The sequence below is a fragment of the Neodiprion pinetum genome, chromosome 5, assembly GCF_021155775.2.
Source record: "Neodiprion pinetum isolate iyNeoPine1 chromosome 5, iyNeoPine1.2, whole genome shotgun sequence".
Taxonomy (NCBI): Eukaryota; Metazoa; Arthropoda; class Insecta; order Hymenoptera; family Diprionidae; genus Neodiprion; species Neodiprion pinetum.
In genome coordinates this window covers 31,384,326-31,390,597 of record NC_060236.1, presented here as the reverse complement: position 1 = coordinate 31,390,597, position 6,272 = coordinate 31,384,326, and the positions used below count along the sequence as shown (strand labels likewise).

Sequence of the window (6,272 nt, the reverse complement as noted above, 5' to 3'; positions counted from 1 at the left end):
GATTTGTTTCCAAAATTGTTCAATGACGTAACGATAGATCGCGCTATTATCGCATTTTTCTCTGGAATTTGAAATTTCGAACGTTTCTGGATCTCCGGTTTTTAGGCGCACAAAGTAAATTCAAAGAATCGAGCGTGGATCTGGAGGACTGATCCTCAACGCTGACGACTATAGTATAAAAGGTGTGGAAGTCTGCACACTCGGAATTCTGGTAACCAAAATTGAACTTTGCAAACATAAGATTCATAACTAGATTGAAGTTAGTAAGATAGATGTAACGAAAATATACTTGAAGTTACTAATATTACTGAACTGTTTAAACAATATTGCGATTCTCGACACATACCTGTATAGAGAAAATTGTCGATTTCATACCTGGGAACCACTCCAGAGGTTCAATATTGACAGTTAATAAATAAGGTACTGAAAAAAGTGACTGACTTTTCGTTTTTGCTTCCTCCCTCCCCCGACGTAACTTCACATTCGAAATTATAATTCGAAGACGGTGGAACTGCTGATGCTGAAGATACATACTGAAAAAGTCAGGGATCTTCTAATAACTAAAATAAAGAGTGGGAAATTACGGGATATTCAGTGAAATTTATTTTATATTTAGAGTGACAATATAGTCGAGTTTTTCGACAAATTTGAATGCGTTCCATGCGATTTACACGCTAGAATAGCTGAATAATTTCACGGCCGTGCCGAATAATCCAAGCCGAATTGCATACGTTCTTAAGAGGCATTATAGACAGCTTAACGATCTGTTTTCGAATACATATACCTACATGTTAGGTACCCGCAATAATTCATTCACAAGAATTACCAGGGTCGGTTTTTTATTCCCGGAGCTGAACGAACTGCAGCCATGGATCGATTTCTCCTTGTCTGCAGCATTAAAATTAGTCCGATACAGCCTACTGCAGGATCACGGTGAAAAGTGCAGCAGACAAAATGCCAAGGTCGTCAGCAGCATCCCGCTAACTTTCAAATATACACAGTCTCATATTAATGTATAGTATGGGTATACATATGTATACATACTGTCTGTAACATTGTTAATTATTCACAGATACATTTACCAAAGCGTATGACGGTGTGCGTAATACATATATGTTGATGGTCAATATCAGAATCAGTATTTACGGTCAGCACGTGAAGCATCTGCATAACTATTCTTCACTCGAACAAAAAGAAAGCAAACTTTCTTGCTGAAAGATTAGATATTAGATTGGTATTTCCTATGCGCCATGGTAGCTTGTTGATAACGTTTTCAAGGATCAACTTCTAAACAAACAGCGATCGATAAAAAATGAGAAATTTGATTTTGCATTGTAAGAGATTGACTCTATTCTGGACAACCTTCAAAACTTGCCTGGGATCGTAATTTTATAAGGACATTCGGTTCTGTTCCACGTAATTCTCGAAATCTAAAGTGCTGATAGTGTACTTATAACCACCAAAATGGTCGGACGATCTAGCAGATTCCTTGCATAATGTGGAATGGCAGACGATCCTACACGGATATGGAAGGGAAAAAAAGGTACATGAATAAAAGATTATCATAAAAAAAAAAAAAAAACTCAAGATAAAGTGTAAAAAAGGCGTATACGCTTCAGCTGCGCTTTCTCGCCCGGAATATCATAGGTATCCGATCGGTGACTAAGTATCTCGCCAAACTGGCGCCATGCGTGTTAAAAGAGTCGTACAAGGCCTGCGGCTTCCCCTCTCCCTGCAGATAACCGGTGGGATAAGCTGTAGGAAATTATAAGTAGAAAAGAAAAGAAAAAAAATTAAAAAAAAAACGTACGGTGCGAAAGGTTAGAGTGCGCTGGGAAGCTGCGTTGCTATGTTGCAAACGCTCCGCGATAGCGGAATAAGGGTCGAATAGTTGACCGCGAATTTTATATACCTACCAGCTGCGGGGATCCCCGACAGAGCGTGATATGGTACTGCAGGTGTTGAGGAGAACAGTTCGGATCGACAGGCGAGGGCGGTTCCACCTTCGCGTGCGTTTCGTATCTTTAGGACAGTCGCGCGTTTTACCGTTGCGTTGCGTTCCGTCTGCAGCAATAACGAACCGGCAATGGGAAAAGAGATCCCCACCCGTTTGCTAACCGCTTCGCGACGAGATGCTCGATTTGCCTCGGAGGACCGGAGCGGAGGCCGTCTCCGGCAATCAGCCCTCCTTCGGTCAGTGGAACTCCGGTAGGCGCCAAAAGTTGGCGGAAAGTTCTTGGCCAGCAGCATCTTGAATCCGAGGGGCAAAATATTAATTTACTTTTTTCAAACACCGCTCTCATAAAACTGGTCAAGGTTTTCGAAGGAGATCAGTTTATTTCGTGGATTTCACCTGGTCGCGGTACTGCATCGCTGGACCTTATCATCGGGCAGACGGTCTGCATGCGCGGAATGGTGCAGTGCGTGAAAAATATATTCTCCAAGATCGGAATGCGGATACAGAACCGAAGTGTTTCAAGTTACGAGTAAATTCATGCAGTGATATTTGGTACTTTTCCGAGCCAGCTGCTCTTGTACAGTTCTTCGTAAGCATTTTAATCGTCGTCTTATCGTTAAGATCGAAGCAGTGGCGCCTAACAGATTGCGGCAACGAAACGCTCCAACGCTCCCGGCTACTCTGCCAACGTCGGCCGTTCCGCGTGTGACGATCACTGCAAACTGTCTGAAAGGTAACATTACAACATTCAAAATGAATGAGACAGGCGGTTGACTGACATCGCTAACTGCTCCAACTCCGTAATAGGAGAGTCACGGCAATTGATGCGATGAAATAAAGTCGCATGGGGATGTTCGGTACCGATGGTAATGATTAATACGGTCAGTATATGCAGTCGAGTGCAGAGAGTGACCTGGTATAGGACTAGTAATCACAGTTTCCATACAATTTCGGAAAAGTGGATTTTTGGAAGACGTCCATAGACGTCGCGTAGACTAATTTTCTTTAAAACGCGAAATCGTTTTGGGCTGGACAAATTTTCTTGGACAACTTTTTGCTCTGATATTTTCCGTGCTATGAAGAGCTGGTCAAAGAAATGGGATAGACGGAGCCGGCAATAGAGTATAAATTAGTTTGATATTAGCCAGTCACGGATTTAAAAGTCAATGGAACAGGTATATAAGCGAATAAAGAATACTCATTGCAAATGTACAACAATACGATAATAAAAGTGATCCGAGAGGGTTGGGAGAGGAAGGTAGAAAGACAAAGAAATAGAACGAGAGGTGGTGGGAGATGGGAAGAAGCAAGAAAGAGGTGGTAATGATATTGACGCGAATGCGGTGTGGAATCTTAACGTGCATACGTATAATATGCGAACGGTATACCTAAAAAGTATAAACCCACACGCGACACGGGGGCAAGAGCTTCGGCGAAGGATACGACGCGCATTCTGCGAGTAATATAAAAACCGGCTTCAACATTGCGAAAACAAGTTGTATTATATACTATACATATGTATTGAATTATTTTTAGCCGCTTTATACGCCGGTTAAGAATGTTAATGTTCAATTGGGAAGCCGATCGCGCGTAGTCGGTAGTCGCGACGAAACTTAATTCTTCGATGGTTCCCGTTTCGCTCTGTCCTGACCCATAACTGCGTTCCAGGCGATATCGTGCAGCGAACCATTTTTAGGTACCAACGAAAGATATCATTATGACTCCGCTCCGGTACGTGGTAGGCACATTTGCATTGTGATACATTTCGAGTCATTAATATAACGGTATTTATCTGTTTAATTCGTATTAGATACCAACAGGCTTTGTACACTGTAGCAAAAATTCACTCCATTAAGTACCAAACCCATAGTCATTAAGAGTAGGTGAAGAAATTTTAGAGAATTACTAGAAATCTTCTATTAAACCATCGATATATAGTTAGTTCAGAGTGATAGAAACGGCTAATCATATCCGGCTATATATCAATCGCCGGAAGGCATAATTGGAAATATCAGAGGTAGTTTGGCTTCGTAAGAAATCAATTTTGAAGCCAGTGTTTATACTGAGAACTATTTAAAACAAATAAACTTATTATTTGAAGTCAGCAGGTAACGGAGCCCGATACCAATGACTTGAACAACTATACAGTCGTAAGCAAGAAGTTAACAGGATCGGTTACTCGAATAATAGCATTGATTTGAAGCCACTAATCGGCAATCATTGAAAGTTTCTCCGATTCAAAAATCCGAAATCATTTCAAACTACTGCAGGATTATATGGAAAATATATTTACCACGACAATATTAATTCTCTGCTGCCAGTGGTTGGACCTGCAAATCTGCGACTAACTTTAGCAAATGTGTTATTTATTTGTGTTTGATACGCTCTTCGTGTACCTGCATTTGTTAATTCCGCAATTGCCTTTGAACTTCGGTATCTGTGCCAAGACATAACCGGTCTATTCACTATTTATCCTAGATAGATACATGAAGTATATATAGGTAGTTGACTATGGCCTAGCAATAAGCGAGTTAGCTCTACGCTCGGCATGAATGAGGGATTTAAATAGACATCAGACATGAGCATATTGTTACAGATATAATAAACGAAGACGTCACAGCTGCGGGCTACCGTTTCAAACAGAATGGTTTGTCGTTAACAATACAGAGGAATACATAAATTGGTACGGGACTTTCCCACGTACAGGCGTATTACGTTTTATAGCGTAGCGTATAAGATTGACCGACGGTCCGATGAAGTTGAGACGGATTTTGCTCACAAGTGAAATCAGTTTGCATCAGGTACGCGTTATTATACCGGTGGACAGTGGGATTCGAGCCGATGCCATTGAAATAATTCCGGTTCTCGAAGAGCGGCACACCGTTACAAACATGCTGTTCAACGGGCGTCCTCGCCATCGTTTTCCTCCTTCTCCTCCTCATTCTCGTTCTCCTCCTCCTTCGCCTCCTCCACCTCCTCCTCTTCTGCACTCTGCAGACTCTCCTGCAGGTCGCGATAATTGGCGTCGTTTGGAGTGTGACGTCAAGTATTCAGGCGCCGAAAATGTCCTTGGAATTTTTCAGCAGCTTTCGTCTTCCAAACGATCTCTCAGACCACCTAATATAATCTCCGCGTGCAGATTCTTATGAACGATTCGACGTGTCGTCGTTGTGTCGTCTAAAAATAGCGTCCGCGTGACTCCCGGGACGTACGCTTGGGGTATTCATGTATGTAATATACAAGTGTAAAACAATCCTCTCTTCTCGCCTCATACAACTCTCCGCAACTCTTTCTACACAATGACGCGAAGCGTGCAGTTATAATCCCGAGATGGACAAAGGTGCCTATGAATTCCTCGAGGAACGCACACGTATTAAATATAACGTAAAATTCTTCTAACCGCTTTTGAACGAGGAAACTACCTATGCGGGAATTTCAATCGCGCAAGCATATCGATTGTCGCCTGTGCAGAGACTTCAACGACGCACGGAGACCGAGGCGGTCAACGTTCGTCGCCTACATGCAGAGACTTCGACGTGTCATGAGGTTGAAGTTAGTAACGTTACTGCAACGATGCATGTTTAGGAAAAATCATTACAATTCGCACCTTTTTGATCGTTTGATATCCAGTAAATCCTAATAAACAAAATATACTGAAGTTTAAAAGCCAGCTCGTTGATGGTCGTTCGAAAATTGCACAATCATTATTTTCTCTCTGGTGTCTCGTTACCTTGACGTTACTAACTTCAGTCTGATGAAGTATCACCAGCGTTCGAAACTGGAAGTTCGTTGGAGTTCCGGAGGAGTGGAGAGCGGCCTGATTTAGCCTCTCCTAGGCTTTGTCTGTACCTAGAGGACGGAGACATAGCCTAGAATAGGTTAGGTCAGGGCTCGAGGTCGTCGTGCCTGGAATTATAACGTATTCCCGAAGCAGGTATATAATTCTGCACACAGCTTCACGGGGGTGAATGCAACGGCGCAAGCGTCAAGGTCGAACAGTTGAAAGTCACGCTCGTTCCCCTCCCTGTTCATCCTTTTGCCCATCGCATCGCCATTCCGGAGTCAACGGAAGTGCCGAAATATTTCTTTGGCACGACCAGATGAAGGGGAGGGAGAAGACGGTGAAACTGGTTCGTGCCAACTGCGGACCCAATATTGTACCGGGAAGGAAGGTTTCATTGAGCAGGCCCATCGCATGCTTCGCCGCTAATTGCACGTTTCGCGATACTAACCATCACGAGGCTGGAACATTGAAACCGTTGATCAGTTATTCAAATTATACATAATATATATATATACTGGCTGTTTGTCCCTT

The 6,272-nt window shown here is 42.7% G+C and overlaps 1 long non-coding RNA gene across 1 annotated transcript; it reads right to left on the bottom strand.

Moving 5' to 3' along the window:
- Window positions 1-661: 661 nt before the first annotated feature.
- LOC124220011 (uncharacterized) lies at window positions 662-2,695 on the bottom strand. The gene is made up of 3 exons (XR_011177225.1): window positions 2,354-2,695; window positions 1,917-2,250; window positions 662-1,755 (listed from the first exon to the last, which is right to left on the bottom strand). It is a non-coding gene; the product is annotated as an uncharacterized lncRNA (long non-coding RNA).
- Between the last annotated feature and the right edge of the window lie 3,577 nt (window positions 2,696-6,272).